Raw genomic sequence first — 26,537 nt, forward strand, 5'->3', positions numbered from 1 at the left:
TCTATTCTTTTTTAAATTTCCAAGCTTTCTTTCTTCTTCTAGGGTTCTATATTTTGCCTTCGATTGTTATTGAAGTATTGAGAGTGGGCATGGTGAAAATAGTGGAACATTAGGGTTTTTATTAAGTTTTTGGATTTGGGTCATATTTGTTTGATGAGGTTATTATGGTATATGTAATGATGGCAGCATTGTGGATAAAGAGTTGGGAGCTTTCTTGGATTTTTTTATTTCTTTTGCGATATTACTAAAGGTCATTGTAAAGAGGAAATGGTGGGCAAAGAGGATGTTCCTGCTAGTCTTATGGCCTCATCATGCCAGCTTTTCGGCTCACTGAAAATGTTTTGGCCTTCGGTTTCATGGTCTTCTTCCAGGTCGAGTGGTTAAATTCCATTAACAGTTGACAAAGAGCTAGGAGAAGGTCCTAATGTTAATGATGGTACTAATAATGGAAGAACTCGCTGGTGTCATCCTCCTCCTTTAACTCCATACTCGTGACAGAATTTTAAGGCGAGGTCGTGTTTGCCTCCTTTTCAGCCACTGTCAATTGCACAGAGGAGTTTGGATGAATCATGAATAGCCAAAAGTTGGTTCTGATAATCTTGGTGAGTGACTGCAACCGCCAACTGTTAAAACCAACGGCGCACCCCCATGGCGCAGCGGAAACAAAACTCAACGGTCTCACCAGCGATCCAAGTACGAAAAACTAAAATCGGGAGGAAGAGATGCGAATACTTATAGTGGGTTCCTTGAAAACAGCAAGGACAACGCTGAATATTGGTGGTGTAGATCGGTTCGAATCATAAGCCTCCATGAAATCACGTCTCGGCCTCTACTTAGTTCACCTGATTAAGAGCAATCTTTGTTTTCCCAAAACTCTTTTGAGAGAAAACGGCTGAATGTTATGTGTGTGTGTTGCCAAACGGCTACTAGACCTAACACACCCTTTTATATGCATTACCCTAACATCTTAGGGTTTTTAAAGTTATTTTAAATTAATAAATAAAATATTATTTAATTAATTCAACTTAAATATACATTAAAGACTTATAATCAGAATTGCAATCTTTAATGTTTACTTAAAACATTTATTTAATTATTTCGAATTATATATATATATATCAATTAAAAGAGTTGTAATATAAATTACATTCCTTTAATGCTTATTTAATATATTCGTGATAATTAAATTCATATGTATATCAAATATACATATCTTAATTTTAGATATATTTTAGTAACGTACAATAAATTGTACATCTTTGCTCATTTCAATCCTAGGGTGTGACCCTGTAGGTTCTTGTAACGTTAGTAGTAATTATTAGAACAATTCTAAAATTACATGCAATGAGTGACATCTAGCAATATATCATTGTCACCTAAGTTACAAGAAATTATGATTCGACTTATCATCTTGGTGATTAACTCTTTTATGTATTACATCCTTATGTCATTTATATCTAGAATATGCACAAGTCTTGGAATAGTCACACTTGTATAGCCCCATCTATTGTTTCTTGATATATAGAGTAGACTTTAATTAACGAATAGTTTGTGATATCTCATATCAACTTATTCGAGCATGGCCATGCATTTCTTGTCTTACTCAATCAAGTGGCTTGTGATATATTTCCTATTATGTAGGAATGACAAATCCTATCTTAATCATACATACCCACTACATATATTGAGATATATTCAATAACATTCTTTATAGAGCAACCAGTTACGAAGCTTGTTTAACTGCATCAAAACATACAACAATATATGTTGGGATAGTATTTATCTCAAGTTTGAGGATCATACATATAGTTATCACCAGGAGCAATGTTATGATTGTCACATAATAATCCAAGACATATATTCATAGTGGGTCAATCCAATACACTGTTCTCTAACAATATAATCATGTATTAATTCTGACATCTCTATGTCAATGACAACTCATTGTCATCAATCAATAACATGTTAGTCTTAAGCGTATTATTATTGTTCATGCTCGTAATAACACTTGACTAGGGATCTTTTAATAATAACAATTATGTCATTACATGGACTTTATTATCTTCCAGTTTATGTTAAACACATATATATAACTGAAAATAATAGCAGTAATGCCTTTATTCAATAAAATCAGTAAATAAAAGTATTATTACAGTCATCATATGATTGGTAAATATGTTGATATCATTGTTCGAATCGATACCCACAACGATTAATATGTTAATTTGTTAATATGTTTTTCAATCGATTTGTTGCTGGATGATCTATGGGAGTGCGATAGCAGATCGCGTTTGGCAGTGGAACAATGGTTGTTTCGATGCAGAAAACCTTCGGAATTGAAAATCCCAAAAACACGATTCTGTTGATAATTGTTATCAAATCGTGAAGTTTTTCCATGGAAACAGAAGTACTTTTTTCCCCTAAACCCCTCATCAGCAGTACAAATTGAACGCCCACATTAATTTTTTTAACAAAGGCGTAACAACGTGTATATATATATGATATGTTTGTTTTGCACGGTGTTTGATATGCATGGTTATAGCCCTTGTTCAATTTACAATGGTTTATTTTGAAATACAGTCTGCGAGTCATGCCTTTCTATATCTCTGTTGTATTTCTCTTCTCATCTTACACCCTCGTAGGTAAAACGAGTTTCTTTTAAAATTGTAAACCTATGAAGATTCACAAGGAGCAGAAAAATGGTGAGAAGATGCCTAGAGAGCAGTCTCAGGCTATAGGGTTCTTGGTTCTCCCATTAGCTTGGGATGGGCCACCTTATTCATTGTTTTGGGCTATAACCATTGCATTTTATTTATTGTTATATTTGTTATGTATGCAATGCATCAAATGATAAAATAAGAATAAATATTGATGAGATCAGTAAGGGCCTAATATTAAAACGAATAATGATGAGATAATTACGCAAATCCCTCTTTATAATAACTTAGCCAGGTTATTCTAATAGGATTAGAAACCTGGAGGTTAAATATTTGGATAAGTCATAAGATGACTTGAACAAAGGTTGTTCACCAAAATGAGGAGTTACATAAGATGTAACTAGTAAAGTGTTACTTACCTAAATAATCACTATCCTAAAAGAAAAGCCAAAGCTGATTTAGGAAATTGATGTATTATGGATCCTCACCCACTAGAAAAATTTTCGTTGAATTTTTTTGAAATTAAAACAGAGAGGGTTTTTAATTTTGAATTAAATAGTGGGAGTAATTTGTAAATAAAGTCCTATTTATAAATTTTAATTCGGTAAATTCACTTACTTTAATATTTCCATTGTTGTAGATTTAATGGCAAATAACACTTTATCACTGCGATCACTCCTTGAGAAGGATAAACTTAATGGCATAAACTTCCTTGACTGGTTTCGTAATTTGAGAATTGTTCTCAAACAGGATAGGAATGAATATGTCATTGAGGAACATGTTCCTGATAAACCGACAGCTAATGCTTCAAAAGCTGACAAAGGCAAATTTAAGAAGAATATGGATGATATGTTAGATGTTGGATGTCTAATGCTTGCCACCATGACTCCTGAGCTTCAGAAGCAACATGAGGACATTATTGCATATGAGATGATTCAAAATCTCAAAGAAATATATGAAGGGCAAGAATGTCAAGAGAGAGATATGAGACCTCTAAAGCTCTATTTCAATGCAAAATGGCAGAGGGAACTCCTGTAGGAGCTCATGTCATCAAGATGATGGGCTACATCCAAACATTGGAAAAGTTGGGATTTCCTCTCAAAGATGAATTGGCTACCGATGTTATCCTACAATCGTTCCCAGATAGATTTAGCCAATTTGTCCTTAATTTCAACATGAATAAAATTAACAAGACTTTTACACAGTTACTTGGCATGTTACGAACTGCTAAAAGTAACATGAAAAAGGTTGGACCTAAGCCCATTCTAATGGTCAACAAGGACAAAGGAAAGGGAAAGCAAAAGGTAGTGGCAAAGTCTAAGGGTAATAGTAAGACCAAGCCAAAAGGGAAAATGCAGTGAAACCCAAAGGGGGAGTTAGCAAAGAAGGAAAAATGTTTCCATTGCGATAAGACCGGAAACTGGAAGAGAAACTGCCCTGTTTACCTTGAAGAGGTCAAGAAGGAAAAAACAAACGGAACGTTTGTTTCAGGTATTTATGTTATTGATGTTAATTTGTCAACATCTACTTCTTGGGTATTAGATACCGGTTATGGTTCTCATATTTGTACTTCTGTACAGGGACTGCAAAAGAGAAGAAATCTGGCTAAAGGAGATGTGGACCTACGAGTGAGAAATGGAGCAAGTGTTATTGCATTAGCTATAGGGACATATGTTTTATCTTTGCCCAGTGGACTTGATTTAAATTTAGAGGATTGTTATTATGTGCCTAGTTTGACTAAGAACATTATTTCTATTCTTGTTGGACAAGATTGGTTTTGAGATTATTATTAAAAATAATTGTTGTTCTTTTTATCTCGATATTGTTTTTTATGGTTCCGCACAATTGGTTAATGGGCTCTATATTTTGGATCAAGAAAACAACATTTATAACATAAATACTAGGAGATCAAAAACAAATGACTCGAATCAAACTTATCTTTGGCATTGTCGTTTAGGCCACATAAGCAAGAAACGTATATCAAAACTCCATAAAGATGGATTCTTATATTCATTTGTTTTCGAACAATATGATGTATGCGAATCTTGCTTGTTGGGAAAAATGACTAAAGATCCTTTTAATAGTAAAGGTGAGCGAGCAACTGATTTATTGGGGTTAATACATAGTGATGTATGTGGACTAATGAATACACAAGCCAGAGGTGGATTCTATTACTTAATTACTTTTACCGATGACTTCAGTCGGTATGGGTATATTTATCTTATGCGCCATAAATCTGAAGCCCTTGAAAAGTTTAAGGAATTTAAAAATGAAGTACAAAATCATTAGGCAAGAGTATTAAGGCACTTCGATCAGATCGAGGTGGAGAATACTTAAGCATAGAGTTTGATGAACTCCTAAAAGAATGTGGGATTGTCTCAAAACTTACACCACCTGGTACATCACAGTGGAATGGAGTTTCTAAAAGAAGAAATTGAACATTGTTAGACATGGTTCGATCGATGATGAGTCATAGTGATCTTTCGACTTCTTTTTGGGGACATGCACTTGAAACAACCGATATCTATCTAAATCGGTTCAAAAGACACCATACGAGATATGGACTAGGAAACGTCCCAATATGTCTTTTATGAAAATTTAGGGTTGTGAAGCTTATATAAAACATCAAATGTCTACAAAGCTCGAACCTAAATCTCATAAGTGTATATTTTTTGGATATCATAAAGAAACTAAGGGATACTATTTCTTCAACTCTAGCGAGAACAAAGTGTTTGTTTCTCAAACAGGAGTTTTTCTCGAAAGAGAATTTCTCTCAAAGAAAGGGAAGGGTAGAAATATTGAACTTGGAGAAGTTCAAGAGCAACAGATAAATGAACCTGAAGTTGAGCATGTTTCACAAGTTGTTGAGGAGCATTCAACAGATTTAGAAACACAATCACTGCGTAGATCCAAAAGAGAACATCGTGCACCTGAGAGATTTAGATTTATTGTTACGACACATGGAGATATTTTTCTGATGGATCAAGCTGAGCCCATGACTTATCAATAGGTAGTGTCTAGCCCAGACTCTGAGAAATGGCTTGAAGCCATGAGATCTGAGATGGACTCCATGTCAGTAAACCAAGTATGGACTTTGGTTGAACCACCTGAAGGGGTCAAACCTATAGGGTGTAAATGGGTTTTCAAGAAAAAAATTGACATAGATGGTAATGTACAAACATACAAGGGGTGATTAGTCGCTAAAGGTTTTCGACAAGTTCATGGTGTATACTATGACGAAACATTCTCCCCTATAGCTATGTTTAAGTCCATCCGGATCTTGCTCGCAATAGTTGCATTCCATGATTATAAAATCTAGCAAATGAATGTCAAAACCACATTCCTTAATGGAAAACTTGAAGAGGATGTGTATATGACACAACCATAAGGTTTTGTCTTTCCAGGAAATACTGGAAAGGTTTGTAAGCTACAGAGGTCTATTTATCGATTAAAGCAAGCATCTCGAAGCTGGAATCTTCATTTCAATGATGCAATCAAAGAGTTTGGTTTTATCATAAATGAAGATGAGCCTTGTGTTTATAAGAAGGCTAGTGGGAGCATTGTTGCTTTTTTAATCTTGTATGTAGATGACATACTCATCATAGGAAATGATATACATACTTTACAGTCTGTTAAGACTTGGTTAAGTAGTTGTTTTCTATGAAATATTTGGGTGAGGCAGCATATATCTTAGGAGTTAAGATCTATAGAGATAAATCAAGATGACTTTTAGGTCTAAGTCAAAGTACATATATAGACAAAGTGTTGAAAAGATTCAGTATGGAAGAATCCAAGAAAGGATTTTTGCCTATGAGACATGGCATTTCTCTTTCGAAGGAAATGTGTCCTTCAACTCCACAAGAAAGAGAACGGATGAATAAGATTCCATATGCTTCGGCTATTGTTCTATCATGTATTCCATGATATGTACTCGACCATATGTATCGTATGCTTTAAGCATGACGAGTCGGTATCAAGCGAACCCTGGTGAAAATCATTGGGTTACTGTTAAAAATATCATTAAGTACTTAAGAAGAACTAAGGATAATTTTTTTGTCTATAGAGGGGAAGAAGAGCTTTGTATAAAAGATTATACTGATGCCAGCTTCCAAACTGATAAGGATGACTCACGATCGCAATCAGGTTTTATGTTTTGTCTTAATTGAGGTGTTGTGATATGGAAAAGTTCAAAGCAAGACGCAGTAGCTGATTCTACAACAGAGGTTGAATACATTGCAGCCAGTGAAGCAGCAAAAGAGGCTGTTTGGATCAAGAAATTTATAATGGAATTAGGGGTTGTTCCTAGCATATCAGATGCTGTAGAACTTCGTTGTGACAATAATGGAGCCATTGCACAAGCGAAGGAACCCAGATCTCATCAACAATCCAAACATATTCTTAGGTGCTTTCATCTCATTCGAGAGATCATTGATCGAGGAGGTGTGGAAATATATAGAGTACACACGGATGACAAAATTGTTGATCCCTTGACAAAGCCTCTTACACAGCAGAGGCATGATCGTCACACTGAGTCACTCGATTTTAGATATGTGAGTGATTGGTCTTAGTGCTAGTTGGAGATTGTTAGAGTATGTCCAAAGACCAATCATATGATGATTGTAATAATACTTTTATTTACTGATTTTATTGAATAAAGGCATTGTCGCTATTATTTTTAGTTATATATATGTGTTTAACATAAACTGGAAGATAATAAAGTCCATGTAATGACATAATTTTTATTATTAAAAGATTCCTAGTCAAGTATTATTATGGGCATACTCTAACACCAACCCCAAGTGGGAACAGGAGTGCTGAGAGGTTAAAGCTTGATTTATCATCAATTCAATGGAATAATGATAAGGATGGTGGGCTTCTATAGAGGGATAAGATTGCTTTCTTCGATAAAGAATGCTCAAAAGTGGCATAACATATTTATCTCACTGGAGATGTTGTTGCAAAAGACAGGAAAATTCTAAAAAAGAATGGTATTACTAGAGGAATTGCTTTTGTGTATAGAACTTTGTGGTTGCAAGATAATCAATCAGAGGATATTATTAGCATACTTTATGATTTTTTTTATTATTTCGAAGATGTTCGGGAACTGGGTGGAAGAGTTTTTGTTCATTTCTACCAGGGCGTATCGAGGTCCATATAATTGGTGATAGCATAACTGGGTGGAGAGGGACAGAGTTTTGATGATGCTTTTAAGTATGTAAAAGCTGCTAGAGGAATTGCTGATCCTATTATGGGTTTCGCTTACCTGTTGTTACAGTGTCCAAGAAGGGTCCATGCATTCTCGTTGAACCCCAGTTCCTTATTGAGGTTGTATAGAATTACACCTCACTCTCCTTATAAACTTTTGCACCTAGTCCCTAAAAATGCTTAATAATCCATCTCCTTATGGTCTGTATTCTCGAGGTGCATTTATTGTTCATATACCTTCTGAAATATGTATTTGGATTGGTAAAAACTATGAATCTATCATGGAAACTGTGAATCTATCATGGAAAGGGATACAAGAGGTGTTGTTTGTCAGAGTGTTCGGTATGAGAGAGTGTAGTGACCAATAATAGTTATAAAACAAGGAGAAGAACTGCTTATTTTTTGGATGAGTTTTCAAACTGTAGAAACAATGTTTTCCGGCTCTAGTAAACAGAGTTTTTTGATTATGTTAAATAGGGTTTTTTTATTCTGAAATTATTTTTATTCAAAGAACAATTTTATATTACACAAGAGGATACACTGGATTTTTATATACATGAATTAGAGACCTAGATAAGATAGGAGTCATCTTTTATACAAATTAGGAGATAGTTTTAGACATAAGTTTGGATTTAGAGTTTAACATAAACACTACTTACACTCCGCCTCAAGTTGAGGAGTAAATATTGTGAAGACCCCACTTAGATGTAATATTGTCAAAGGTAATCATTGGAAGTGCCTTGGTCAATGCATCTGCTAGCTGGTTTTGTGAAGGGACGTAGTTTAGTTTCACAGTTCTGCCATTTATTTTTTCTGCAATAGTGTTGTCATTTCCACATGTTTTGTTCTAACATGGTGCACTAGATTCTTTCCAATGCTTATCGCAGATTTACTATCACTCTGAAGTTCAAAATTGTTGTTTTCGCACATCTTTAGTTCAGTTAAGAGTCTTTGTAGCCAAATTCCTTCACACATTCAGAGTGTTATCGCCCTATATTCTACTTTTGCACTGCTTCTGGAGACTACTGATTGTTTCTTGCTTCTCCATGTCACTAGGTTTCCCACATAAATGAGCAGTATCCCGTGGTTGACCTTCTATCTATTAATTCTCCATCCCAGCTTGAATCTAAGAAGATATTAATTATTTTGTCTTCATGTTTTCTAAAAATCACCCCATGTTCTGGTGTTATCTTTAGATATCTTAAGATTTGATTAACTACTTCCAGATGTTCTCTCTTAGATCATTCATGTATTGACTAACAATGCTAACAGGAAAGCAATGTCCGGTCTAGTTAGAGATAGATAAATGAGTTTACCAACTAGCCTCTGATAATGTTACGTGTTTATCGGGTTTCCATCTTTACTCAATTTTAAGTTAACTTCCATAAGAGTTTCTGAGGGATAATAATTAGTCATTCCAGTTTTAGAAAGTAAGTCTATAATATACTTTCTTTGATTTGTGACAATTCCTTCTCGTGATCTCACTACCTCCATGCCTGGGAAATATCTCAGAGTTCCCAAATCTTTGGTTTCAAACTCTTTTGCTAGTAATGTCTTCAACATCTCAATTTCTACCAAGTCATCACCCGTGATAATGATATCATCAACATAGACAATCAATATCGACTTCTTCTTATCAAGAGTAGTTTTTACAGAGTGTGATCGGATTGACACTATTTGTAGTTGTCTTGTAACATTACCTTCGTGAATCTATCAAACCAAGCACGATGTGATTGTTTTAGACCATATAAGGATTTCAGTAATTTACATACCCGATTATTTCCAGAATGAATTCTTGGTGGAACTTGTATATAGACCTCTTCTTCAAGATTGCCATTAAGAAATGCATTTTTTATGTCTAGTTGGTGAGGTATCCAATCCTTGTTCACTGGTTTTTATGTCTAGTTGGTGAGGTATCCAATCCTTGTTCACTGCCACGGATAATAGAACTTGAACAGTGTTGAGTTTTGCAACTGGAGCAAAAGTCTTCTAATAGTCAACTCCATAAGTTTGAGTGAACCCTTTTGCCATAAGTCTAGCCATATATCTCTCAATTTTTCCATTTGTCTTGAATTTCACAGTAAAGACCCATTTGCAGCCGACTAGTTTCTTGTCTTTAGGTAGATCAAAAATGACCCAGGTTTTATTGTCCTCTAGATCTAAAATTTCTTCTTCAACTGCCTTTTTCCACTCTGGACCTTTTAATGCCTCCTCTATGGTCTCTGGAATGTGAATATGATCAACATGAGCTATGAAAGTCTTAAAACCAGACATTAGTTTCTCATAAGCAACAAATTAACTAATAGGATGAGTTGTACATCGTTTAACTCCCTTTCTTTGAGAAATTGGTAACTCGCTAGTATCAATTACCATATCCAACTTACTTTGGTCACTATCTCCGTTGTATGTCGATAGATTTAAACCCAGTTTTGGCTCTTGACAATGCATTGGCTGATGTGTGGAAGGTAGGCTTGTTTGGGTCGTCTTTTTTAGATGAGAATATCAGTAGATGGTCTAGGTGTTTCATGAGAGTTGATGGGATTAATGGACTGGTTTTCATTATTAGATGTTGGTGTTAGGAGGTTGTGGAGTGTTAGTTTTTTCAGTATAGTATGGACTGATGGGTAACTCAATAATAATCGGTAAAAAATTAAAATTCAGACTCACTATCCCCATGGATTTCGTTTTTTTTAAGAATGGTTAATGTTCTTGAAAAGTGACATCTATAAATGTGAAGAACATTTTTGTAGAATGAGAGTATCAACGATAACCTTTTTGATGGGATGAATAACCAACAAAGACACACCGAATTTCCTGAGTATCAAGTTTAGATTTATGAGGATTGTGGTCATGGACAAAGGCAGTACAACCAAAGACACGAAGAGGAACAGAAGAGGTAAAAGGTTTGAAGTGAGGGAATTTAGTGGAAATGATATCCCATGGACACTTAAAGGCAAGAATCTTACTAGGCAAACGATTGATTGGAAAAGTAGTTGTTAAGAGAGCGTCACCCCAAAGGTATTTTGGAACATTAGAAGAAAAAAGTGTACTCGAGTTACCTTAATAAGTTGATGATTTTTAAGTTCGACGACCCCATTTTGTTATGGAGTGTTGACACAGGAAGTGAGGTGGACTATTTCGTTTTCCTGGAAGAAAGATCCCAACAACTAAAAGTGGTATTCCCCACCATTATCAGATTTAAGGATGCCAATGGAACTTTCAAATTGTGTTTTAACCATTTTGTGGAATCTTTTGAAGATGGTACAAGATTCAGATTTGTCCTTAATAAGAAAGGTCCAAGTAGTACAAGAGTGGTCATCAATAAAAGTAATAAACCAACGAATTCCATGTAAATTCGTAACCTGTGAAGGTCCCCAAATGTTGTTATAAATTAAGGAAAAAGGTTTAGGTGAGCGAGAGGGAGAAGTAGGATAAGAACTCCAAATGTGTTTTGCAAAAGAGCGAATGTCACAAGAAAATGATACGGTATTTTTATTGATAAATAATCTGGGAAACAATTTTGCAAGATAAGAAAAACTTGGGTAACCTAACCTAAAATTCCATAACACAATGTCGGTAGCCATATCTGTGGGAGAAACTGAAACAAAAAAAGAGATAAATGGTGTAGGTGAGTGGTTGGGAACGAGATTATAAGGAGGAGTGTCAAGGATGTAGAGTCTACCACGACGCCTAACATTGCCAATCATCATTCCCGAGGACAAATCTTGAAATTCACAATAATCACAAGTAAAATGAGAAGTACAACCCAAATCCGTAGATAATTTGCTAATCGAAATAAAATCTGCAAGTCAAACTTTGAACAAATAGAACATTAGATAGAGTAATGTGGCTTTTAATACCAACTGAGCCACTGCGCTTAACCGGTGATAGGGAGCCATCAACACTACAAACATTGCATGAGATACCATTTTTAAGAAATGTGGAAAATAAATTGAAGTTTCCCATCATATGATCACTTGTTTCGGAATCAACAATCCAAGAGACACACCCTGGTGAAGGGGATAAGAAGGTAAAAGGAGAACTACCTTCACTAATAGTGCAGGCAGACTTAGACTCAGTAGCAAGAGGCATATGTAAATGACCAAACATATGTTCGTAGATCGTCTAACTGTTACGAGAAAAGGAACCACCTTCCAATGTCGTTATAGTAGAGTTGCCGTGAGATTGACGCGAGGAGGATTTAGATGGAGTCCACTTGGTTGGATGACCATAGAGCATCCAACATTTATCACAAACATGACCAGGTTTCCGATAGTGATCGCACCAGGGACAACCTTTCTTAACACGGGTGTCACTAGATGAATGGGTATTTAAGGCAGAACATTTAACAGGTAGAGGAAACATCAGAGAGCGGCAGCTTTCTTCGCGGCGAACTTTAGATAACACCACGTGAAGAGACAGAAGAGGCCTAATGCCCAGAATCTGGTCATATAAATCATCAAGAGAGATGGATAGTCCCAATAGGAATTGAAAAATATGTTGTTTTTCAAGTAGCCCTTTGTAGAGTTTGCCATCTGCACCGTCTTCCAATCGGGAAACTCAAACAAATCAATTTACTGCTATAAGCGAGACAGCTAAGTGAAGTATTGGGTAACAGTGAGATCGACCTGCTTCAAGTCATTGATTTGGCATTCAATGGAAAACAGAGCGGACGAGTTTTCCTGATTGAAGTACGTCTCCTTGGTAGCGTTCCAGATTTTGAGGCGGTTATGTAGAGCATGAAGTTCGCGCTAATGTCAAGCAGCATAAAGTTGAGGAGCTAAGACATAATTATGGTGTTCTCGATAAGCCAAGTGTCGTATTGGGGGTCGGAGAGATCAGGGACTGATATATTGTCAGATATATTGTTGTTTCCAGTGACTAGTGATGAACAGACGCACGGATTAAGACAATGTAATTCTCACCATTTAGACGATGAAAAGTAATGGACAAGGAAACCGAGTCGGAAGGAGACGGTTGAACAATGGAAGTTTCAGCCTCGGATGGCAGGTTGGACGAAGAAAGATATGCCATGACTGCCGAGGAATTGAGAGCTTGGGATATGTCACGAACTAGCAGGGAACACTACTATAAGTGGAAATTAGAGATTTTAGGAGATCGGCACTAGGATGAGTATTGAATGGGTTGTGCGGTGAGGAGACAGTGTTGGCCGGACAGTTACCATCAGCAGTAGAACATGTACTAAATAACGACGAAACATGTACCAAACAGCAGAACATGAATGGTTATCGCTGTGATGAGGGCAGCGCTGGACCGGCAGTGAGACAATAGCAGTACGGTGAGGAGAGCAGCGTTGTGACAGAAGCAACATTGTTGTGGTTGCGTAGCAAGAGAGACAAAGCTGCGAAGGGGCGGTACTGTGAAGATTGTGGTGCTGCGATGAGGATGGTGCTAGAAAGGATTTCACAATTGGAAAGACGACAGTGCACAGAAAGCACACTGCTGGTCGGAAAGATGACGAACGGCAAGGCAACAAGGCTGGGATCGACGCTGACGACTGATACCACGTAGAAACAACATTTTTCGGCTCTAGTAAACAAAGTTTTCCGACCCTTGTAAACAGAGTTTTTTGGTTCTGGTAAACAGGGTTTTTTTATTCTGAAATTATTTTTTTCAAAGAACAATTACATAGTACACAAGAGGATACATGTAATTTTTATATACATGAATTAGAGACCTAGATAAGATAGGAGTCATCTTTTCTACAAATTAGGAGATAGTTTTAGAGATAAGTTAGGATTTAAAGTTTAACTTAAACACTACTTACACAAAACCTTTACCATTGATGGATAAATCTAGAAATAAAGTCGAGATAACGAAATCAGCAATTAAGATTTGCCCTGGTGAGAGAAAAGTGGGTTAATGTAATATTGATTTTGAGATTTCTGGGAAGGCTATAAAGGGTGGTTTTGTCCATCCATTTGCTTCATCCGAGATTGAACTCAAAACTCACCTTTCTGTAAGAGAAAGTAGTTAGAGTATGCTCTGACATAAGTTTGCCTCTGGCGTAATGAAGGAGTTTGTTTTGAAAATAAAGATATTTCTCTCCAAGGTTTATTTAGATTCCATTATGATAGTTCATGCATCATCATCGTCGTTGAAATCTTCATCTTCATCCTCCTCGCCTCCTTATCTCTCACCAAATGCCATCTCTTCCGATTCCAGCAATTGTTCAAAGAATCTTTTAAAATCGTTTCTCGATTCACCTTCAGTTGTTTCATATTCTTTTCCGGTCTCTTTAATTTTATCAAACTTGTCTAACTTGTCTCTTGTTTCATCCTAAACTTCGTCACACCCTAAATCTAATAGCTCAGAAATTGGCGATGCCATTCTCACTACTCAACCAAGTTATCAATCCGCGTCATCACCACTAAAAAAGGTTTTACCTTCTCTTGATAAACGCTGAGGTAGTTTGTCAAAGTCTCTCGAGCTACCGGTGGTGAGTGATAATGTTATAAATAAAAATGATCGGTCATGTTTTCTTGTCAAGTAAGATGTGTTCCAGATAAATAACACTACTAGCTTATCATGTGAATCAGTTAATGAAATTGTCTTGGACTCCAAGCGTGGTGGTAGAAATGGTGGGGATATTTTGATTCAAGGTTCCAATTTGAAGATATCTCCAGGTAGACTAGCTGATGCTGGCTCACGTGATACAAACTCTGCTTTTGTTAATGTTTGTGAAAGTCCAAGAAATCCTTCTCCTCATGATGGTCACACATCTGCTGTTACAAACTGGATAGAGGGAAAGTATTCTGGCTTGCCCTGGTGTACTTCAGCCTTTAGTATGCCACTGGCCCAATATAAAGAAGATGATGAAATTTGATAAAAATGATCAAGATTCAAAATTCACTTTTTTAATTTTTTTTTCTCCGACTACAGCCTTAGGCAAAAATGAATATGGGATACTATATTTTTGGATAGGAAGGTCTTTCCATCTGGAGGGAATCTTGAAGTTGGATAGAGGCAGTGTGGTGTGGGATAGAGAAGACATTGATATGAACCAAATTGGTTATGATGTACTAACTCAAGTGGGTTTGCCGAATGATACCCCTATTAAGGTATGAATTAATGTTTATGATGTTTTGGACTTTATATTAGTTGATTCTTGTTTTCATGTCCAAGTATGGTTTATGTTATATATCTATGACATGTTTGCATCTGATTTAAGATCTCAAATAAGATTTAATCAATGGAAACTGTATATTTATGTTTAAAGATATGATTCCAAGAGATGTGTCATAAATACCATACTATAATAAATAATCCTTTTATGAAGATATTATATCTATGGTTATATGGTGAATTTAACTAAATAAGTTGTGCTGTTTATTAGATTATTTTCAATCAAGCATAATAACCCATGTTATAGATTGTTCTTTAGGGGATTCTACTTGATATTCAGATTAAATGTTCTAGTTATGTTTATACCAGAGTAAACTTATGTTTGAAATTTTCATCACCATTAAAAAGCTGGACCAGAGTCTGTACAAGTTGGGCTTCCACTTCCTGGGTCGAACCGGGGGTTTTACTGTAAAATAAATTATAAAAATCACTAATTATTAACAAAGTTGCATACAAATAATGTTAATATCTTTGATATAAAAACAAGAGATTAAATTGTAGATCTCATTAATTTGTAATATTTTTTATTTTAAAGAGGATAGCATACAGGAAACCCGTTTACTTCTCTAAAATAATTCATAAGATTTCTGTCAGCTTTCTTTAGTGACATTCTGTTTGATTGTAATATATTCCATTGTAACTCAGCTGTAGGAGATGCAAATTAGCTCTCTTGACGTGAACTGATTCAACATCATATCCATCCTTGCATCTCCAACCTTTCATAAGATTCAAAGGGGGATTTTCTCTAACTTATTTTCCTACACTATAATTATGATGATAATACATTATTCATATTTCATTTATGACATAGTTATATATATATATATATTACATTTATAGCTATGATGATAATGTTTCATTCATTATTATGTGATGCATGAAGTTATTATTTTAGCCTTAGCCCACATCTTTATATTTAATATTTCTTACTTTAAATACTTAGCTTATTTTGTGTTTTTGTTTTCCAGGTACATTCGGCCACACCTAAGGGAGCTGATTTGATATGAATGATGAAAACTATAGCAAGAGAACTCATATAGGACACTCAGGAGAGCATAAGGAACCCTTGGTGAAAAGTTATTCGGAGATAAGTGAGCTCATAGCTAGGTTTAGGTAAAGATTCGAGTAAGAAGATGACTTCGATTCAGCTGGGGAGTTGCACCATCAACATCACCACTCATAATACTTCAAATATGGGTCAAGTCAAATTTTCATAAATCGTACCTTTTCGCGAAGAGGTGACTTTTCACAAGGAGCTGCCATAACACTCACCATGTTACAAATCACATATGGCTAGCTCACCTCCAACTCATTCACCTTAGAACTAGCTCAAACATGAAAGATTACCTTCCTATAATTTTGACCTTTCGTGAATGATGTTGTCCATGAAGATGACATTTCATCAAGGTGGACGTTGGTGAAGAGATATTATCAAATAGATACCTAAATCACGAAGAGGTATGAAGCAAACAACATGACCATTCGACCATCCCCCATGCTCCTAGCACATGCACAAGAGTTGGCGCCAAAGAGAAACAACACATAACCATTTGAACAAGGGAGATGCACCTTCATTTCAGCCGAATAATCATGCATATTCAAGGAGTAGCCGAACCAACACAAGGCCAAGTGACATCACTATTTGTCCAAAGCATCATGCACCTTCATTTAATCGTGTACTTAGCCGAATGAGCATCTAATTATTAGGTTAGCCCTATCATTTCCTATAAAATGAGAGGCTGCCATCATTTGTAACACACCTTTTGAATATATAAAACTCATTTGTGAGAGTTCTCTCTTGCAAGTTCTTTAAGAAATTTATCAATTAAGCAAGTATATTTCTATACTTGTCATTCCTTCCATACTTGATTCTTTTAATTCCTAGATTTCATTTCTAGTGGGTTTAAGACACCATTATCATCCCTCAAGCAAGTTTGTGAAGATCGGGGTTGTGCTCCTTAACATAGCTTCTTCTTTGGCATGTTTGAGATACAAACTTCATCACCATTTTCCATTATCATCCATTCAACTTCCATCACCCATCTTCCATTAAAAACCACCACCAACATCATCTTCAATAGACTTCCACAACCAACTCTTTCTCCCATTTTAATCATTTTATTACTTAACCATTTCATTATATCCTTACTAATCATTTTACTTATCTTTCTTTGATTGCAGCATACTTACAATTCAAGGGCATCTCTTTTTTCTTTCCTAGAGGGGGACAACGATAAGGCTATCTATTCACTTCCTTTGAAGGGTGTAGATTCACCTTACATCAAGTAGTATTCAGAGCATAGTTTGTTTGACACACAAAAAATGTCATTGGCGTGCAGCAAACAAAAACAAAATAAAAAGAAGTTCAAAATGAAATCAAAGCTCCTACATCAAACAAATGAGAGCAAAAAAAAAAGTTCAAAAGGAAGAAAAGAAAATTCCAGCAAAAAGAAAGTCAGAGCCAAGGAAGTGCATTACCATTTCAAGACAACTAGGGAGGCACATCTACACCAAGGAAGATAACCTTACTGTGTCTCGTGAAAGGGTACAAGTAAGTGTTATTCTTGGGCTGTAAGTCACCCATCCCTTCTTTGCTTTCATTCATTTTCCTAAACCATTTCATTCTTTTCATTTCCTTTCCTTCAACCATTTCTTTTATCTTTCCACTTTTTCTTTTTTTATGTCCAGAAGAACCTATATTGCAGTCGATGCACACAAGAGAGAAAGAACTTGTTGTAATCTTGAGTTAGTTCTTTAAAAGGACCTAACAAGAGATATAGGTGGAAAAAGGCATACTAAGTGAGATCAGAAGGAGAAACATTAAAAGCCAAAATATATTCACGAGTGCAAACACAAGCGAGAGTGGAGTGAAATCTGAATTTTCTTTGGAGTGACCAAGTGAGCTTTGTGAGTGTTATGGTAAGGTTTTAAATTTTCTTTAATTTTTTTACTAACAATGTCTTTTGATATTCCATCTTTCCAAACATTGGAAGATGAACAACATAAAAACAAACACATTTCACACTCATTGCCATGTAAATGGTAAAGTGTCTTGTAGCTATCGACGGAGGAATTTGTACAAACATTGCAAGCGCATATATGGTAGAAAATATAGGGCTTACAACGATCAAACATTCCAACCCATATGAATTGCAATGGTTGAACGACTAAAAAAGATATGAAGATCAAGTACTTGTGTCGTTCTCACTTGGAAGGTACAAAGACAAGATTCTATGTGATGTGGTGCCTATGAATACGAGTCATTTACTCTTGGGAAGGCCATGACAATTTGACAAGTGGGTTGTCCATGATGGATTAAAAATCGGTACTCGTTCATCCACAGTGAAAGAAAAGTCATCTTGACTCCATTATCTCCTAGCCGAGTGAATGAAAATCAATCTCATTTGAAAAAGAGCATTGAAATAATGAAATATCAACTTAAAGACGGAGAACGTTTGAAGGAAAATTCAAATGAATAAAAGCTTTTCGAAGTTGAAGAAAACATTGGAGATGAAAATGAGAAGAATGAAATTGGAACAAAAGAGGAGAGTAAAGAACAAATTTTATATAACCTTACTCATTCTCCTATCATTTCTTTAGTTTTGCAGGGAAATTCAAGAGACGCATCTTTTCAATGAGATGATTCAAAAATCATGGCTTTTGGAAAACTAAAAGATGTGAATTTTGAAGAACCAATAGTCATGAATTTTGGTGATTCACAAAACATGTCTCTTGATATTTCAAAGGTTATGTCATTTGAAGTTCCAACAGAAGCATCACTTGAAGTGCCAAGAGTTGTGTTCGTTGACATTCCAAGTGCATTGCCAATCCTGAAAAGAATTCAACAGCCAAGTCCCATTAAACATCCACCTTGGTTTGATTTTTCCATTCATCTTGTTATTAATTTCTCATATTCTAACTTTGATTTACTTTGCAGGAATTTGATTTATGTACATGGTATTATCTTACCGATGGAAAGATCCTTTGTCGTTATAAACTTGATTGGTGCATTGAACTCAAGCATTTCAAGAAGTTTCAATGGTTAAGACTCTCCATAAACCATCATGATGATTCAAAGAGTGGAGATGAAGAGTTACATATTCTTTTTAAAGAACATGATGTGTCTGATCAATGAGTGATACAAGAAACAAGGTCCATCACCAAAGGACACATTGCAAGTGCCTATTCAAACAAAGAAATTTTCTTTGAATTGCAGGATATTCCAAATGACACAATTTGTCAAATGGAGGAACCAAGAGGTGTGATCCCTGGAAGCTTAAGAGAATTATCTTCTCAAGTGCTAGATGCTATGAATTTTCATTCAAAGGACGTGACCTTTCGAAAACCAAAGAATATGTCTTTTGGAGTGCCAAAATAAATGATCATTCAAAACAACATGTCTTGTGATTCAAAAGACATAACTTTTGGCTATCCAAAACATGAGAACATGATGCAGAATTTTCATTTACACATAATTAATAATTCTCTTACTTATGAAAGTTTATTCTCTTTTCAGGTTATGGAGATTCAAGGGATATGACTTTTGATAAGAATCCTTTCATAAAGATGACCTATTAAGGAAAACCAGCAATGATTGAATGGCCATACAATTTGGAGAAGTAACCTTTCGATTTGAGGACAAATCGCTTAAAAAAAGAGGGGGCTGATGTGAACCGATTCAGCATCATATTCATCCTTGCATCTCCAACCTTTCATAAAATTCAAAACGGGATTTTCTCTATCTTATTTTTCCTACACTATAATTATGATGATAATACATTATTCATATTTCATTTATGACATATAGATATTACATCTATAGCTATGATGATAATATTTCATTCATTATTATGTGATGCATGAAGTTATTATTATACCCTTAGCCCACATCTTTATATTTAATATTTATTACTTTAAATACTTAGCTTATTTTGTGTTTTTCTTTTGAAGGTACATTCGGCCACACTTAAGGAAGCTGATTTAAGTTGAATGATGAAAGCTATAGTAAGGGAACTCATATAGGGACATTCATGAGATCATAAGGAACCCTTGGTGAAAAGTTGACATGAGACAAGTGAGCTCACAGTTGGGTCAAGTTGAAGATTCGAGCTAGAAGATGACTTCAATTCTGCTGTGGAGCTTTACAATCAACATCACCACTTAGAATATTTCAAATATGGGTCAAGTCAAAATTTCAGAAATTGTAACTTTTCACAAAAAGGTGCCTTTGCAGGAGGTGACTTTTCATAAGGATTTGTCATAACACTCACCATGTTACAACTCACCTATGGCCAGCTTACCTCCAGCTCATTCACCTTAGAACTAGCTCAAACATGAAAGGTTATCTTCCAAAAATTTTGACCTTTCATGAATGATGATGTCCATGAATATGCCATTTCATCAAGGTGCACGTTGGTGAAGAGATCTCATCAAATGGAGGCCTAAATCACGAAGAGGTATGAAGTAAGTAACATGACCATTCGGCCAGCCCCCACGCGCCTAGCACATGCACAAGACTTGGCGTCGAAGTGAAACAACACATACCCATTCGGCCAAGTGAGAAGCGCCTTCATTTCAGCCGAATAGTCATGTACATTCATGAAGGGATAGCTTAACCAACACAAGGCCAAATGACATCCCCATTCATCCAAAGCATCATACACCTTCATTTAATCATGTACTTAACCGAATATGCATCTAACTATTCGGCCAACCCTCTCATTTCCTATAAATTGAGAGGTTGCCATCATTTGTAACACACCTTTTGAATATATAAAACTCATTTGTGAGAATTCTCTCTTGCAAGCTCTTTAAGAACTTTATCGATTAAGCAAGTATATTTCTATACTTGTGGCATCATTCCTTCCATATTTGATTCTTTTAATTCCTAGATTTCATAACTAGTGGGATTAAGACACCATTACCATCCCTCAAGCAAGTTTGTGAAGGCCGAGGTTGTGCTCCTTAGCATAGCTTCTTCTTTGGTGTGTTTGAGATACAAACTTCATCACCATCTTCTATTATCATCCATTCAAATTCAACTCCATCATCCATCTCCCATTAAAAGCCACCAACACCACCATCTTCAATAGACTTTCGCATTCAACTTTTTCTCCCTTTTTATTCATTTTATTACTTATCCATTTCATTATATCATTACTAATCATTTTACTTATCTTTCTTTGATTGCAGCCATACTTACAATTCAAGGGTATCGCTTTTTTCATTCCTAGATTGGGACAATAATAAGGCTATCTATTCACTTCCTTTTACGGGTGTATATTCACCTTACATCATCTCTTACCTTTTAACCTTCTAACATGTGCTTTGATATTTACTGTGAGCAGATTGTTAAAAAAGATGAAGAACCAATTGAATTTCTTATGTTGCTGAAAACATTTTAGATTTACTGCAATTAAGGGTAGATCTACAAGCTGAGACGGTTCATCGACCATCTTTTGTTTCTTCAAATGCCTTATTTTTCTGTGGAATGTCGTGCACCAAGTATAGTTCTCATGCACAAACAAACTAGGTCAATAACCTTTTTTCTGTTATTTCTCATTGAACATATTTATTTCCAGCAAGATTTCTAGGGCGCCCACGTTGCTCCGACTCTTTATTTTTCTTGAAGTATCCATATCTAATTCATATCCAGATATGGATACAAGGATACGATCCTCCAAGGACCCTCCAATAGTTGGAAATTTTTTAGCATTCCCGTATCCCACACGTTGGAGTTTGAGTAACAAAGCTAGGGACTTTAGTTGGCTGGCAGTTTTTTTGAAGTATGGTTAAATTATGCACCACCCTACCACCATCTGCTACATGCAAGGATCTTGAGACCCTCAAAATCATATTTCAACTAGGTTATATTTTTGTGCTAATACTCTCCAACATTTTTCTCATGGCTTTCTTCACTGCAATTTAGTTGTTATGTCTTGCACATATTTTATTTTCCATATTTCTTATTACTTTGGATGTCATTAAGCTACAATGAAAGTTCTTGTAAAATTACTTTCAGTTTGTTGTTTTTAGTTCATAGAACTTCAGTTGTAGAAGAGGACAACAATGAGTAATACGTCAGTTGAAACATATTATCTATGAACCAATACTTTAGAGACCGGGCCCAGAGGAGGAGGAATTAAAAACTAGTTAAAAGTTAACGTTGAATGCAAAAGCATGTAACATCAACCTATTTTAGTCGTGAAATTAGGAGTTTTCACAGTATATACTTAATCTTATTGCACCTAAGACTCAGAACCTAGATGACGTAGTGGTAAACGTTATTTCCCTCATCAAAATTTTTGCCCGTATTGTCTCATTGCCTTCTGAGCACCATAATTTTTTGTGTTTTTGCTCGATACAGTGTATCACAAACACTTGCATACTTCTGGTATTTGAATATCCCTGGGTTCTGGACTTGCTTGCATTTATGTTCTGGTTAAAAAAAATGGTTGCATTCAGCTATTAGAACCTTTAGCCCCCATGTTTTCCTCATCATCATGAATTTATTGTTTGTTTCACTTTTTTTATGTTTCCAGATAACTACCAAACTGTAAGTACAACATCATAACATAATGGTATCTAATAAATCATTTATTTCAATATACGGTTATTCAGTGTTTTTAGAATCAAATTCTGAAGGTCTTAGTTATCTAGCCTCAACAGATCCACTGTAATTTTGCTTCTTTCTACAACGTTGTTTTATTTTTCTTTTTCCAAATTCTCTCAAATCCTTGGTTTTTAAGGGCAAGGATTTTTAAGGACGCAAGGCACACCAAGATGCAAAAGGTCTTTGGGGCGTGTATTTTGTATGCTAGGTGCAACTTTTGTACAATATAATATAATTCAGACTAATATTTTGACAACATACAAATACTTTGTAGGGAAAACATAACTACACAAACTTAAATGTCTTAGAAAGAATAATAATTTTTTTACTACTGAAATCACTCAATAGTTCAATTAGAATTTTACTTATAGTTTAAGGACTAAATTATATATTAGTTTTTTATGTTAATATTTAAAACGTTAATAACCAAACTGAACTCCTATTAAAATATTAGTAACTGGAAGTATAGTTTACCCTTAAAAGTCAGTAAAAATGAAGTGTAAATCTTAGCCCATGATTATTAGCCACCACCAAGATTCAACCTAATATAAAGTAGACCTTTTTTCTGCTCTTTAAGGTACCTACTTCTTTTATGCGTTAGATTAGGTTTTGTGAATTACATTAAAAAAATTTAAAACTTTTTTAAAATCCCTTTCTAAAATCATACGTAACAAAACACCTTTAACAACATAATTAAAAATAATAAAGTTCAAACCGATTAATTAAAATATAAAATACCATTTATGAGTACGGAATACCAAATAACCAGTTTCGTGTAGTCATACATCAAAAGTAAAATAAAATATATCATAAAACAAGTATACCAAAATATAGACAAATGTCACCCATAATAAAAACTACGAAATATGGAAACATTACAACAACATAAGTGGTACTAAATGTATCAATCCTCAAAGTACCAAGTCTAAGAATGTCTATCCAAAAGTTTCTGAAAGGGGAAAGTTAAGGGAGTGAGTCAGGAAGCTCAGTGTATTCCAATAAATGCATGAGAAAAACATACGAATAAGTTTCAGAAGTGATTTAGTATCAAACTATTGAAGCAAAAATAAGGTTTTTAGTAAAAATTATTTAGCTACCCTCGAACTGTAGCATCCACAAGGATTTACCCTAGACTTGTTAGATCTAAGAACTAATCTAATGGAGCACCTTGGGTCCATAAGGACTTACTCAATGCACAAAGAAAATGAGTCACACTAAGGGAGTTCCTTAGAGTCCGTAAGATCTTACCACTAGGCCCATTGGGTCCAGAAGCCCACCCAAGGGTCACCTTAGGTCCATAAGGATTTATCAGTCTGATTGGGGCTGAACATGTAGAACTCTATATCACATCCCAGAAGTACCCTAATAAAACAGTTTCAGTAAAACCAATAGATCGTAAATCATGCATAACTAATTTTCATTAAATATCGAAAACTATAGAGCATGTATTAATAAAATAGATATTTAAAATCAATAAAACAGAAGTCAAGCATTCAAGAAATCAGTAATACGGAATCAGGCTTATAGATAGTATTCAAAACAGATCATATAATTATATTTCAAATAAGATAAAACAATCATGTGCAGATGAGAATTTAAAACAGATATTTAAATCAATATGTGGCACATAAGGAACACACCTTATAAAATAGGTCAGTTCAGGAGATCTATTGAGTACTGGTCTCGCTACGCTCTATGGGGGAACACAATCCTAAATCAGATCAAAATAGAATTACTATTAGAGTAGTATTCTAAATGGAATATTAAAAAGGTTTATCGAACCTTACTTGTAATTACGGAATGACGTGGAGGACTGGATTGAGAGGAACAACTTTAGTTTCGAACTTCGAATCTTTCTCTCACTACCCTATATCATCTCTATTTCGAATTTGGCTCCAAATAAATTTCCTTTGCGATAAAAATAATTATTAGAAACTAATTTTATAATTTGAGAACCCAATTGGTAAAATTGAAAAACTTATGAAACCATTAAAAATATTAATTTACTAAATTCAGTGACTAAATTGATCTTATTAAAACTATTAAGTCATACTCATAACTGTGGAAACGAAAAGACAAGTTTAAGCTCTCACAAAACTTAGATGACTCACCTTGTAATTTCCTCTTTTCACTTTATCACAAATTCTTATTTCCACGTGCTCCCGAACCAGTTATACATTTCATGCTTCATCATTCACGCATCACCATTTCCACTTTAATTTTTTTCTTTCCTCCACACAAGTGCTCGTAAACGGACAAGAAAGCTTCGACAGTCGATAGTCAAACGTCGGTGACAACCGTGTCAGTCGTCGTCGACGATCGCCGATGAAGACCCAATTTACACCGATCGAAGCACCTTGGTCTCCTCTCCATGAATCTGACCTCCGTTCGTCGAGAAAAATCATGAATCTGACCTAAAACAGTTCGGTTTTCTCAAAACAAAAATACGCCGGTTTGTCTCCGATAACTGTCCGATGGCCTTCCTTCCACGATATGTTATTCCTCGCTACTACTCCAACCTTCCTACAGCACGAATCTTCCAACTGCCGTCAGGATCATCAGAAATCGAACGACTTACTCCTGTCAACCTTACTATTTCTCTCCCTATTTTATCTACTGCTACATGGTTGTTGTTTCTTGTTTGTTTGGTTATAGGTGATGATCGTTTCTTCCTCCACTGTTCATTGTTGTTGTCTTCGCCGATCGAGGGCGTAACTATTGTTGATAGGGCCTTCAATTGCTTGCTACAGCTGTTGGTTGGAGTGGAGACCACCAAGATATTTGGTTGTCAGATGATTTTTAACCGAGAATGGGTTCGGTGTTAGTCGATTCTACTGTTACGATGGACTGACCATTCCACGTTTTGGGTGGGGTTAGAGTGTTTCGGTTTACTACTCCGACGGAGCTGATTCTCCCCTACTTGGTCGTTCTTTCCAACACCCACTTAAAAACCAAGCCTAACACTGTACACCAAAATATCATTATAATAACATTCATATACATAGTTCACTTTAAAACAATATTTGCACTCTCCCGTGCATTCCAGAAGCTCACAAATTTTATAATAACCAAGGAAGGACAAATTATACTCAACGTTCCCGAATCTTATTTATATTGTTACTTAAAACTCTATACTTAAACAAAAAGAAAACTAGCCTCATATTAGAGTGTGACAGCTCTCCTCTTCTTAAAAGAATTTCGTCTTTAAAATTCACTTAAGTTAGAGAGATGCGAAAACTAAACCTTATAAAATCTTTAGTTTCACAATCTTTTACAAGTTATGATCCATTCATTGAACCTTAACCATTTTCATTTACTTCGTAAACCTTCTCATCTTAATCCGGAATATGAACGTACCTTTCTTGGTAGAATAAATCGTATCTTAACTAATTATCTCTTATTGGAACAACATGAATGATAGGATCAAAAATGATATCATCGTAATATTGACACATAGGACATCCAAAATGCTTTCAAGTCCCATAGTAAGCTCAAGCTGAAAAACAACTAATATGATCATTTTACGCATTGATATAGTTCATTGAATTCAACACTCAATTTGTCTTTTACGTTCAATCTTAGTTCTTTCTTCCACGAAGATACTTAGATAACATCTAATCCTCAACAATGAACTCAATATTACAGTCCCTCATATTAACTTAGTATTATCTTGAATCAACTTGGATCTCGAAATTCTCATCTATAGTCTTGATAAATACGATCAAAAGCGTATAAAAAAATTTAAGATCATAAAAAATTTCCACCTTAACTATCGAGAATCGGATTCTAAATATATTTTCAGAAGGAAGAGTGATCACTCGAGATTAGTCAAACAGATTATTCCTTGGCATGAAATTCATGTTAATAAGTTATATCCCCTCATTTGAGGTCTGAAACTTTTATTATCTAGAACGTAA

General features: G+C 35.2%; 1 pseudogene; it reads left to right on the forward strand.

Annotated features, from left to right (window-relative positions):
• On the forward strand, positions 1-21,520 carry LOC120187436 (annotated as a pseudogene).
• The last annotated feature ends 5,017 nt before the right edge of the window (positions 21,521-26,537 follow it).

The sequence above is a fragment of the Hibiscus syriacus genome, unplaced genomic scaffold, assembly GCF_006381635.1.
Source record: "Hibiscus syriacus cultivar Baekdansim isolate YM2019G1 unplaced genomic scaffold, ASM638163v2 tig00113725_pilon, whole genome shotgun sequence".
Taxonomy (NCBI): Eukaryota; Viridiplantae; Streptophyta; class Magnoliopsida; order Malvales; family Malvaceae; genus Hibiscus; species Hibiscus syriacus.